Source organism: Ambystoma mexicanum, chromosome 12 (genome assembly GCF_040938575.1).
Source record: "Ambystoma mexicanum isolate Mex_15411 chromosome 12, UKY_AmexF1_1, whole genome shotgun sequence".
Lineage (NCBI taxonomy): Eukaryota > Metazoa > Chordata > Amphibia > Caudata > Ambystomatidae > Ambystoma > Ambystoma mexicanum.
Genome location: NC_090936.1, coordinates 190,735,337 through 190,749,235, shown reverse-complemented (window position 1 = coordinate 190,749,235; position 13,899 = coordinate 190,735,337). Strand labels below are relative to the sequence as shown.

Sequence of the window (13,899 nt, the reverse complement as noted above, 5' to 3'; positions counted from 1 at the left end):
TGTGTCCATCAAATACTGGTTTATTAAGGTTCTGATGTACCAAGCTTTACGTGTAGCATATTAATGCTGTTTAATGCATAGCTCTCAACCTTTTTCGATGCAAAGGCGGGTGAAATCACCCGATTTTGTGTTTGGCGGGTGAGAGGCCCATTGAAATGAATGGGCGTGCACGAGGCTTGGCGGGTGACTCACCTGTTTACAAGGCGGGTGACACCCGCCAAAAGCGGGTGAGTTGAGAGCTATGTTAATGTCAATGTAGCCGTCTGATCAATATGTTTTCACCCATGTTGCAACTCCCGGACTTATTGTCTGGGACCCGAGGTGGCATTCTCGAGTGCCACCCCCCCGCGACAATGTTGCATATTCCCAATCTTCCATTGACTTCCATTTGTGGATTTAGCATTTTATTTGTTTTCTATACACGTATAGCATTATGTTCACATTCTGTTTCTGTGTTTGCATTGATTTTTCCTTTAGTTTGACCCTAATAGTATTTTTTCTATGTCTATGCTTTTTTCTCAGTTTCCGTTTTGTTTGTAATAATTTCTAGTATTCCTGAATGACTGCGTTTGGGTCACATAAATACTTTGTTTGCCCACTATGGGCTTCATAACCTCACATGCAGAGTTGTTTGAAACTCATCTGCATCACGCCATTCCCAAGACGCGATGCGGTCACATGGTTATATTTATAACCGTTTCCTTAGCAACGCCACTACCCGGCGATGCGAAGCGGCATCCTGACGGCTGTCTAAGCTGCTGCGCTGCATTCACAGGTATGCCTGTAAATTGCTCCCTCTACACCAGGGTCTCGGAATCCCAATCCTTTCACTTACTTATACTTTACATCCCCAGATTGCCCTTGTATTTCTGTCCATTATCGGATCGCGTGTGCTCCTGAAGTCCACACACCAGCTATTGAAATAGCCCCTTGTAACTTTCTGGCTACACACAACTCGAGAGGTACATTTCGTCCTCATTTTTTCTGTTTTATGTCTTTATACACGCAATTAACCACAAACAACCGCATTTATCCATTTCTGTTTAATTCACTGTTCCTTTTCTTTTGTTTTTTTCCATTATGCACTTCAATGTTATTTGAATATTCGCACCCTTTGGTATGTGCTTTTTATTTTTTGACTGCTTGTTTTTATATTGTCTTTATTATTCCTTATGCATTAATCCTTATGCTCTGATATATGATTTGTATTTCATGATTTTGTGATGTTGAAATATGCTTTATAATCAAAATTACATAGACTTGCCCTGACGAAGGAGTTTATATTTCCGAAATGCATTGGCGCATTAAGTCTCCATTCACCATGAGGTGTGAAAGCCGCATCCTCACTAAGATTGAATTAGTGTCTGGTTTTTGAAACTTTTTTTTTGTTGATAAATAATTATTCAACCTATCAAGACTCGGATCTGCTTTGAGAATCACTGTGAAATTTGATACAAGTTGCTCCCTAGAGCATATTTACACATTGGAAGAATTCTATTTTTGAATCGCATTACCCAGTTTGGGTGGAATGGAGAGCGGCTGCGTGACTAAGTTTGCTACTTAGTCTCCTGCTTCACACTCAAATCCAAGCTGCCCCAGTCAGCCCTTCATGCTTTCCAGGTAGATAAAACGGGTACAATTGAATTGGTTAACAAGCATGTGTTGTTATCTGTTTACAGTGCCAAACCTCTAGGGGTAAATGCTCACTCTAGAAATGCATCTGTTAGGTTTATGTTGTTATTCAAGATAAAAACATTAAAGTGCTAGACTATAGTGTCAACGAACAGAGAAATCATCGCCCAATTAGTCATAGCGGGATGAATAAGCAAATCTTTATTCCAAGACTTGCAAGTTTTGGGCAGCATAACATCCCACCCGCTAACCCAGCCACACCCTACAACTCACCTCACCTTTAAACCACCTAAAGGCTCGGTCTCTCACTACTTTGCATAACCTCTGCTTGACTTTCTCCTGCCCCCCTGAACAATGAACCCTTTCATATTCAATTGTTGTCCATCAGTTATTACTGTCATTTACGTCCAGTTCACATCGTCACTACTGACAACATCCGGCCCCATCCTCCTCAGGCAAGTGGCGTTGTTCCATCACGGTCTTGTGTACCTCTGGTGGTGATCAAGGTCTCATTGTTCAGTCTGCTTATAACCATACAATCCAAAGGTGGTGCCTGGGTGTCCTTTACCTAGTGCCCCTAAATACCTGAATACAATTCTAATCTATGCATCCGATACTGTGCATGTCCCTAAACTGCATTGGCATTAGCAAATAGGATTTCGTGAAATGTGCCAATTGTAAATATCTGCTGCCATTTAAAGAGACTGAATGGGGAAATAGGCCTATTCATGGTGTTACAAAATGGAGATCAGTGTCGTACACACGGGAAAATGACATCACGATCATCAGTTATCATGACCTGGGGTGGCCATACCTGACACCTCCCCTCCTCTCCCTTTTTTGCGCACAACTTCGACTAGCTTTCTTCCCCTGGCACTTCTCAAGAAATTCTCCTCTTTTCCTTTGCATATGAAATTGTAACACTTTAGCCATTATAGTGATTTTCTCTGCTTGTCCTTCATGCAGAGAAATCAGGTATTCTAGGTGTGGCATTAGTATTTGTTAAATGTGTTTAGACTTGTAATAATAACAGCCAGCACGGGAAGCTTCATTAGAAACAGGCATCAATTGTTCACGTTCTTGCTCCAATGCTTGCGCTTACCTGTGCACCTCCAAGAAGGGAAGGGATATTCATTTTTGCCAGAGGCCGCGCGAAGGTGAGCTGCGGCGTAGGGTTTTGTGCTTATTACAGCCTCACTTTTCTGACACCACCTGCAAGAGCAGGTTTCTATTCATTTCAGAATAAAAGAGAAATGGTTATACACATGGTGGAGGTAATGCAAGGTTGTTCATACACCCTCCAGCAGTACTTGATCACCCAGCGCATCCTGAGAATTCCTCTCATCAACACACAGCTATCCTGCTGCCCTTCTTTCTGATCATTCATTGATGCCCTTACCCACCAGATTGGCTAATCAGCCGCCTATCAAGAACGGACACTGCTCGAATGCACAAATGCTAGACATCCCTAAGAAGGACCACCTACCACCTGCTCTTCGGTAATAACCTTCACAATTCATTGCAATGACATTAGCTAACTAGCCCCTGTCTTACCTAACCGATTTCTTCCTTTCTTCCCCCCAACCCATCCTTCTCCGTGGTACATTGCCGTTGAATAATCAATGTGACTTGAAATATCTATGTGCCATTAATCATGTGCTTCAAATGTAAACTTGCATTGTCACCACAAAGACACCTCTCACCACCTAATCACTGTTCGTTCTGCTATTATGTCCGTTATGTATGACCCATATCTGTTGCGCCGTTATGCCCCCACCTTGTCACTAATACCCTCTCACCTCGCCACTTATACAAAGACTTCGGTCGAAACATGTGTTGGCTCCTTTCCTACATGCACCCAGTATATTATGCTAGGCCAACTGGATATCTACTAAAACTAACAATAACCCTTACATGTGAACACGACAAAGAGTTGTAACTCATTTCAACCGGAAACAAGGAAACTAATGGTTCCAACCATTTTCCGGCACCATTACTAAACACGGTTTGCATGTTCACCATTGTTCATACACTACTTGGTGAACTGCACATAGGATATCACTAGAAACACATATTGTGGCTGTTCAGTGCGCTACTTCAAAATGTCCTTTTCCTCATTATATACAGTCTCTAGTGTCTGCAAACATTTACTAATGTTTATCACCTTTCTAGTGGACATGGCACCAGCTGTGGCCAGTCCATCAAAAACTAGAAGCGAATGGTTACCACTTTTCATTCTACTGCTGGCCAACACACCTAGGGGGTCATTACGAGGTTGGAGATAAGTTACGGTCCTTACCGGCATGAAGCAAATACCGTGTAGCCTAGAGCCCGCTATTAGAGGGCTATTATGACTTCTCAGGCACGAGCTTTGCACCATGCCGGTAACGACCTTACTGCCCTGCCGCTAAAGGCCGAAAAATCGCCCTTACCGGCATTGCGCGGGGCGCAGATAGCTCCACCGCCATCCAAGCCATCGGTATTAGCGGTGACCGCTAATAAGCGGAACTGGAAGTAGCGTCATCGCACAGGAACGGGAAAGAGCACGGCGGCCATCTTTAAAAACACAATCCATTGCCATCCTCTGTAACCAGGACACATATCACCACCACACCTCTACCACACCTCTACCTCTACCTGCAACATGTCACAATGCCCAAGGCACTCAAGGAGCACTTCGCACCGGAGGAGTTGAACATGCTGGCTGAGACGCTGGCAGAAAATAGGGATGTCGTCTTCTCCACCAACATGTCTCGACCTGCAGTGCAGTGGAAGAAGGAGATATGGGCGGAGGTGGCACGCAAAGTGAGCGCCGTTGGCACCACCCCGCGCACACCAAAAGATGTCCAGAAGTGCTGGGATGACCTGCGCTTATGCGTCCGCAACATCCTTGCGGCCAACCGTAACCAGGTGATGGCAACAGGTGGTGGTGTGGACTCCCCCATAAAGATGCAATCCTGGGAGGAGATCTGTGCAAGCACCATCGGGGTGGAGGCTATCGAGGGTGTGGGGGACATGGAGCGAGGAGCCCCGTCATCGGCTGATGCAGGTAGGTGCCCCAAATGAAACACTGTAAAGAACAATATGATGATGTCCCCCTGAACTGACAGTGCAATGATGAAAAGCAGGGTCAACCAGACACATTTTTGCAAGACTGCCTACAGGCAGTGCACAGCTCCATCTTGTCCACATGCATGATGCACCCCATATATGTTTCATCCCAGACGCATCCCTGCATCACCCACCCAAAAGCCAAGCAACCCGTATGTCACTACCCCAATGCCAATCACCTGCCATTCCATAGAAATGCAGCTACCCCAATGCATGCCAGATGCATGTAGACCCATCACTAATGCTCTCCCTCTCGTGGTCCCCCACAGGCACGCAATCAGACAGCGATGACCAGGACCCCAGGGAGGATGCTGCGACACCACACAAGAAGCCCAGGGGCATGGAGGGATCAAACCGGCCCTCAACATCAAGGGGAAGAGGGCAACCTGTACTACCACGCAAGGGCAAGACAACCCGAGAACCTACAGCACCAATGTGCACTACGGCCACCGCCACAGCACCCACACCAGCCACCAACACACAGGAGCCAGTGGCTGAAGGCACTGTATCGGCTGCCAGCAGTACTGTTGGGGAGACAGCTGCCACAGCAGCCATGTCCGATGACGAGGCAGATAGTCTGGCACATGCCACAACTACCGCTACAGGCCCCCCGCAGTCACCACACCTCTCCCCTTCCAGCATACCCAACAGCAACAGCCATGAGCTGTCTCCTGGGGAGTCATGGCCCTGTAGTTTCAGCCCCACGCCAAGCATGCATGAGGAACAAACCATGTCGGTAGCACCTCATACATCCATCAGTGTCCGCAACAGCCAAGAGGGGAACAGGGCAATCCAACAGCGGCAGGAGGAACTGACAGGGCTGTTTACACAGCACATCAATGAATGCGGCCGGGCAAGGGATGAAATAAGGGAATGCGCCTCATCCCTCAAATCTGCAATTGAGACCACCTCAAAAGACATATGTGGTGAATTGGCTGCTATGAGGTAGGTCTTCACCCAAATGGCGGCAGCATTGGAGGCCATGCGTCTGGCACAGGTGGTAGAACAACCTGGGACATCCTCAGCTCCACTAAGTGCAGCCCCCTGCATAGGTCTGGGCGGAACCTGCGCAGGTCGGACAGGTGTCCACCTGATGCCGGAAGAGGAGAAGGGGTGTAGGTTCAGCCAGGCATTCTGATCTCATGTACACTTCTGATGCATGCCAGTGCACACCATGTGTGGGGAAGTTGAGGGGGAGGTGGGTGAGGGTGTGTGGGGGAGTTGAGGGGGGAGTCAGATGGGGGTGTTGGGTGGAGGGCTTGTGCACTTGATATGTTTTATTTCTTGAATACACCTGTTGTGAAATCAGAATTCACATGTGCGGACATTGCTTATTGTGTACGTGTGCTTTATTGGTGAACAGTCTACAGTGTCCATGTCCCTGACACACCCAGTGCCCTGAGTCCCACCTCCATGTCACACTCCCCATCCATGTGTGCTAGAAACATTGGTCAATCAGAGTCTGACGCATGGCACGTCCCTCCTGTGCATCGCTGCCTCCATTTAAGTGCAGCCCCATCTCCACCCTCCTCATCCTCATCATCAGGTGGTTGCAGTTCAGCGTCAGGTTGCAGAGGCACATTCCGTCTGATGAACATATTGTGTAGCATGACACATGCCATGACGATCATGCCCAGCTTCTCATGGCCGTACAGGAGTGCTCCACCAGACCTGCTGAGGCAGCGAAACCGTGCCTTCAAGAGGCCAAATGTCTGCTCAATCACCACACGGGTATGTGTATGCGCACGATTGTAGTCCTCCTTGTGACTGTTCTCCGGGTTCCGGACTGGGGTAAGGAGCCACCTCTTCAAGGAATAGCCTGCATCACCTGCATGTGGGCAACAATGATTATGTGTAAGTCATCACATCATATGGGACCTGTATCAATGACACCATAGCATGCATTTATTTCCTGTTTGCAACCACATATCCATGCATGAATAGAGACACATGATGTGACTGCTATGTGTGCATTCCTCTTATCGACAGGTGTGCCTGCCATCGTCTAGTGGGCGCAGGGGGGTCCTATTCCTTGTGAGTGCTCATGCACAGTGGTAGTCCACGCTGGTTGTTCCCATGATCTGGGTGATGTGCAGTAATTTGTATGCTTTCATCCTGTCACCGTTGATGGCAGCCTCATGATGATCTCACTATGCACGACAAATGTTGACATGTTGTTTTGGTGGACCTCTGTGTTAGTGTAGTGGTGTGTTAATGTATTTTGCCCTCATGTGACTCCTTTGTACGCAGTAATGGAGGACTCTCCTTTTTGTTGATGGTATTTGGTGCTGTGCATTGGCCATATTAATTGCTTGTAGCTGCATTGTGTTGCGGGGCTACGGTCTGATTATGTACAGTGCACATGTTGATGGCTATGGAATGGTTGTAGCACTGCATCATTTTCATGGTAGGGCAGCTTACGTCTTGCATTTTGGGGTCAGGTGTCAGGTCCGGTCTGGCCTGTTTTGGGGTATGAGCATGGTCCATCCTCTCAGGTACTCTCAGCCAGGTGAAGTATGCATCTCCCCCCCCCCATCTCAGCCAGGTGAAGTATGCATCTCTCCCCCCCATCTCAGCCAGGTGAAGTATGCATCTCCTCCCCCCATCTCAGCCAGGTGAAGTATGCATCTCTCCCCCCAATCACCTCCCCACATCGCGATTCCATGAGCCTGACATGCAACTCACCGAGAAGCCAGGATCTGTGCCCTGCGTGTCGCCCCATGTAGCGTGGTATCGTGGAGTTCGACAAGACCATTGAATCATGGGTTGATCCGGGAAATCGGGCACAGCAATGTGTGATGATCTTGTTTGAGTCACATACCATTTGCACGTTGATGGAATGGTATAACTTACGGTTGCAGTACACTACCTCCATGGCATGTGGGACCACCAATTCAACATGGGTGCAGTCGATGGCGCCAATGCAACCAGGGATGCCGGCCAGTGAATGGAAACCAACTTTGGTGCTGGACATCTCCTGGGCTGTCTGTGGTATGAAAATGTGGTTGCCTGTGTGCTTCAGGAGGGAATCAAGCACTTGGTTCAGCGTACGTGAGAATAATGGTTGTGATATGCCATGCATGTGCCCCACTGTGTGCTGGTAGGTGCCTGTGGCCAGGAAGTGGAGCACAGACACTACCTTCAGTAGAGGTGGGATGGCGGTGCGTATTTCAATCAGGCTGACAATGTCGTCATGTATCATGTCCACAATGAGGGTGATGGTGTCCCGGTCCAGACGGTACAGTGTGTGGATCTGCTCAGGGGTTAGGTTGAATGGACTGGCTCTGATGCGAGGGATTGGGGGCTGCCTGCGTGGTGCCACTGGCTGCATTGGTGGGGCATGCTGGGCCTGCCTCACCCTCCTTCTCCTCCCTCATCTCCTCTGTGCTGCCTGTTGATGTTGTTGTTGCTGGAGTTCCACTGCAATCATGTCCTCCAGCCCCAGCATTGCTAGTAGTATTGGAATCATTTTGGTGTGTGACTGGGTGTGGGAAGGGGTGGGGTGTGCTCCTTTTGTGCTGGCCCAGTCTATATTGCCTCCACCTGTGCTGATTGTGTGCACCTGTGGCAGTTGGGAACACTGCAAATGGCCGTTTACGGGTGGTCCACGATGCCGGTATTTACTCCATGCCGGTAAGGTACTTTTCGGGCTTCAGTAGGCCGTTATTTGCATGTCCGCCTGACTTGTGATGTCCTCCTGTTTGCGCCGGTATTGCCGGCATGAAGGGTCGCATGCCCGCGCCCATGCCGCTATTAGAGGCACCGTTATTTACAGTGCCGCTAATAGCGGGTTGGCGGGTCGGAATAGCCCGGAGCGGTAAGCGATGCCGGTAATCCTTTACCGGCATCGTTTTTCCCTTACCTCCAACCTCGTAATGACCCCCCTAGTCTCAGTGTGCACAGAAAAATGCGCATCTACTGCTGTAGGTAAAATTAATTCTACACACGTATCCTTACCTTGAAACCGCTGTTTCCCACTAAGGGAAACCCCAAAGCCTCTCCTTCCCTATATATTCTATTCCCCACCAGTCTCTTATCTAGCTTATTCAAACATTGCAAGTTGCAAAGGCGATCATTTCCAATTTGAGCCAAAAAATCAATCGGGGGTTATCCCCAGGTCAGATACAAAATACTGGACAGCACTGTCAGACGGCTTTACATCCAACAATTCTCGGTGTGTCATCCACTCCCAGTTGCGTCCTGCCCATGGACCAAGCAGTAACCTGCTGGCCAGTGCCCATAGACCTCGGATTGGGCATTGTGCAAGAAATATGCAGTCTTTTGCTTCACAGGACTAGTGTGGCACCTTTTTGTATGCCATACCCAGTGCATTTTCCTTCCAGCTGTCTTGACACTGTTCATCAACTGCTGCAATGCGTTTCGGCTCATCTGGCCGAGGGGCCTAATAACATGAAATGCACTTGCATATGATGGACTGCTTGAGAACTCTTCCCCAGATATAGGCCCATGGCCTCGTCCATACAGGCCATCCGGTCATCCAAATGTGCCCCAAGATTCAAGTGCAGTATCACCTCCTTCCATATCTTGTCTACTAGTTTCATTCTTTGTCCTGTGAACAGCTCTTCCTTATGCTGATGTAGCATAAATTCAAACAGTAGAATAGCGACTGGTGACCTAGAAAGCAGACAATGGAATAGTGAACATTTCTGTCTCTAAAGTTGTATTCAACACTAAATATTGATATCATGTTCTATCTAGCTTCGAGACAGTGTCGTGCCACAATTTCTGATTGTATACTCTGGTATATTTCAAACTCATAGAACAGAATCTCTAGTGACCTCAAGTGCAGAATTATAGTACTCATTATAGTGTCTAGGTCTTCTGAAAATGGCAATAAGCATAGGTAGAATTGAAGCAAACTTACTCTATTCTGCTTTCATTTCTAGAGTCAAGAATTATCAACAAGTAGCATTTTAAATCTATCGGCATCCCTACCCTCTTTTCTAATATCCCACTAAATTCCTCAATTTCACATGGCCGTGATACCACTATTCTTTGCATAGCCTGTGGCAAGTTCACAATGTCCGAAGTCTCATTTACATTACCTCCAATCTGGTACATGTGCTGTCACCACTGTACCTGGCAGTAGCAGTAAATCAGCTGGGAGATTATCTAATTTCTTTTCCTAGTGAAAAGGGCAGAATAACAATACATGAGAACTGTTATTTGGGGAGGCCCTGAGTATTGAAGAGATGACTCAAACATTGTCAGGTTTTTCACTACTACAAATTCAGTACTATTGCTAACGTAGTTATTGGTGTTATTGGCTGAGCTTATGTCTCAGGGTTTAAAGCTAGGAGATTGTCATTGTCACTTATCCAATTTGGGAGAGCTTTACAAGGATATGAGACTACTCAATAAGGTCACACAGCTGGTGGTGGGATAAATCCCAACCATAAATCTACTCCATACTCCCATGCTTGTCTCCAACCACAGTTTCCTCCTTACCAGTGAACTATGTAACTTTTCATATACCACAGTCAGCTCTGTATGTTATGTTACTTTGCATTTATATAGCGCCTTATGTACCATTGGTATGGTGTCATGGCGCTGGTAGGTTGAACGCCCTTGGGAACCGAAGTTCAGGTCAGTAGAGAGAATAGAGAGAGACAAAATGTGCGTGTGAGCACCGGATATGTGTGCAGCTGGTGTGGCATTCGTGAGATAGCTGCTTCTTAGCGGTAGGTGTGGATATTGAGAGATCAAGAGTATGTGTTCGTTCTGGCAGGTTGTTATCCAGACCGATTGTGGCTGCATTAGGCCTGAGGAGAACACCTAGGCTGGAGGGTGTGTGACCAGCAGTGTTTAGTTAGGGTGATGGGGAATGAGGCAATGATGGTATGAGAATAGCTATACCGAATGGTGTCATAGTATCGCTGTGTTCTATTTGAGTGGTGGCGTAAAGAAGAGAGTAAACTTGAGATCGAGCCCACTCCAATATTTCCATGTACTCCATCCGTTCCATGTACTCCGACTGTTCCATGCATTATGACCGTTTCAAGTACTCAAAACCGTTCCTTTCAATGCTCTTTAAAATGTTCCATGCCCTGCAAACCATTCCATGTAAGTCACGCCGTTCTATGCACTCCAATCCGTTCCATGCACTCCAATCCGTTCCATGCACTCTAATCCGTTCCATGCACTCCAATCCGTTCCATGCACTCCAATCCGTTCCATGCACTTGCATCCGTTCCATGCACTTCAACCCCTTTTATGCACTCCAAGCATTTTCTGCACTGCTTTCATTCATTCTACCCACGTTATCATTTCTCCATGCATCATCCACCCACATACGTCATCTTCACACGTTCCAACCACTTAACTGGTTCCACCCATTTCACATGTTCCATCCATTTCACCCGTTCCACCCACCACACCTATTCTACATCAATTCACCCATTCCATCCACATACTTCATCTGTTCCATCCACATACTTCATCCGTTCCATCCACATACTTCACCCCTTCCTTCCACATATTTCACCCGTTCCATCCACATGTTTCACCCGTTCCATCCACATACTTCACCCGTTCCATCCACATACTTTACCCATTCCATCCACATACTACACCCATTCCATCCACATACTTTTTCACACTTTGCCTGAAATCTCACCTGTTTGTCTTTCGAGGTCTTGGACTTGGTCTTTTCCTTTTTCCGCACAGCTCTGGACTTGTAGCGACTCGGTCACGTATCCTCCGTCGCCAGCGTGCAGGCGAGTCTGACCGAGGGAGTATGTGTTCAATGCCAGGAAGGAGCACCAGTAACAAAAGTCCCGGGTGGAAGGAAGCCAGGAAGGAACCAGGATGCAACAAGGTAAGGAGCGAGCGCTACGGACGGAAGGCCCTAGAAAAGGAGAGCACTGAAGATGGCTAGGAGAGGAGGACTATAGAACCTGGAAAGTAAGGTATGAGCACAGGAAAGTACGACCACACGTGCCAAAGTTCGGAAGTTAGCGTTGAGACGCGAAGCGCCGCGGGGGCGTGTCTCTTTTCAAGGAACTGGCGAACTCCTGAAAACGCTATAGCGGTAATCGCACACTAATGTCGGCTATGTTGAGTGTACCTTAGAGGGAATGTAGCAATGTCTTATGGACCACGTAGTCCCGAAGAGGCTGAAACAGCGAATCATGACAGCATGCCCCCTCTTAAACTGCGATCCTCCTGGTTTGCCCGGATGGTTCAAGTGAAACTGTCGTAGCAAGTGAGGGGCATTCATATTGGACACTGGTTCCCATGTTCGCTCACTAGGTGGATATCCTTTCCATTCCACCAAATATTGTAGGCGACCCCTTCGGTACCTGGAGTCACAAATCCTAGCAACTTCGAATTCAACCTGGTCATTGTTCATCACGGGGGTTGGTCGAGAAGAGGTCCTAGTGTCTAGCGAATAAGGTTTCAGCAGGGACGTATGAAAAACTGGGTGAATCCTTTTCCAGGATTGGGGCAATTGGAGCCTGAAGGCTACAGGGTTGATTATTTCTCTTATTGTAAAGGGTCCATAGAAACGTGGAGCCAACTTGTTAGGTCTTAGATGTCTAGGTAAGAGTCTGGAGGAAAGCCAGACCTTATCACCGATGGCGTACTTAGGACCTGGTCTTCTCCTGGAATCAGCATATTGTTTAACATATTCCCTGGCCTTTTCCAAATGACTTTTCACATCCTTGTGTACTCTATCCAGGAATCAACCAATGGAACTGGGCTGGAGTGAGGTAGCACAGTAGGTAAGACTGATGGATGAAATCCTTGGGAGCAGAAAAATGGACTGGTCTTGATGGCAGCATGGTCGGAGTTATTGTAAGCAAACTCAGCCACAGAACTCAAGACAGACCAATCATCCTGCACCTTGGAGGCAAAACATTGTAGATATTGTTCGAGTGTTTGTTGACTCGTTCTGTAATTCCATTGGTCTGAGAATGATACCCTGAAGACAAGGCGCGTTGGATGCCTAACATTTTGCACAGGTATTTCCAGAACTGGGATATGTACTGGGGGCCCGATACGAAATGATTTTGGAAGGAAGGCCATGAAGTCCGAAGATGTGGTATACGAAAATTCCTGCCATTTCTTGTGCTGAAGGTAGCTTTTCCAAGGGAGTGAAATGAACCATATGGGAAAACAGGTCAATGGTCACCATTATGGTCATAAAGCTCTTGGAAGGAGGTAGCTCCACGATAAAATCAGTAGCAATAGTTGCCCAGGGATGGTCAGGTAAGGCAGGCTGGTATAAGAGTCCTGCTAGTTTCTTATTGTCATGCTTATTCCGACAGCAGATTGCGCAAGCTTGGATGTAATTTTTTATATCTTCAGCCATTCTGGGCCACCAAAAGTTCCTCTGAATGAGTCTGAGAGTTGCTGATATGCCTCGATGCCCTGAATGGAAGGTATCATGGCAGAGTTTTATTATCTTCAACCTCAGTTCTTGTGTAGGTATCACTAGATTATTTTCTTTAAATAGGTATCCATCTGTAGCCGAGAGTTCCCATCTGTTTGTCTTAAGGAATTCCTTCCAGAGATCTGATGAAGGTGTTGCAGAGCGAATATTATCCAATAAGGAATTTGCCTGGGCAATAAAGACGGAATCGGGAAACATCTTTGGAAGGGCACAGGTTTCCTCTGGTTCATAGTCAGGTCATTTGGACAAGGCGTCAGCAATAATGTTTGTCACTCCAGGGACATGGTTTATCTGAAACTGATATTGAGAAAAAAAAAGCCCAGCAAGCCTGACGACTGTTTCTGCACTCTAAAGACTGAAGAACTTGTAAATTCCGGTGATCAGTCCTGACTTGAATCAGATATTTGGCCACCAAGAGCAGATGCCCCCATTCGGTAAAGGCCTGTCGGATGGCAAGCAACTCCTTCTCCAGAACAGAGTAATGTGTTTCACAGGGGTTTAGAGTTCCAGATAGATAGGCGATAGGATGTTCTTTTTTTGTTTTCAAATTCTTGTTTCAGAACAGCTCCTATGGCGTAATCCGAGGCATCTGTTTCCACCAGGAAGGGTTTGTCTATGTCAGGTTGTGCCAGGATGGGTCCTTGAGTAAATCTTTGTTTTAACTCATGGAAGGCCGATTCTTGGTCTTTAGTCCAGTTGAAAGGAACGTCTTTCTTTAGTAAGGCGACTATGGGCTGTAC

The 13,899-nt window shown here is 47.2% G+C and overlaps 1 long non-coding RNA gene across 1 annotated transcript in view; it reads left to right on the top strand.

Moving 5' to 3' along the window:
* The first annotated feature begins 708 nt into the window (after positions 1 to 708).
* LOC138513433 (uncharacterized) overlaps positions 709 to 13,899 on the top strand; it is a 54,339-nt gene continuing 41,148 nt past the window's right edge. Inside the window, exons 1-2 of the long non-coding RNA XR_011281757.1 lie at positions 709 to 775; positions 855 to 962. This is a non-coding gene — a long non-coding RNA (uncharacterized lncRNA). The remainder of the gene's footprint in view (positions 776 to 854; positions 963 to 13,899) is intronic.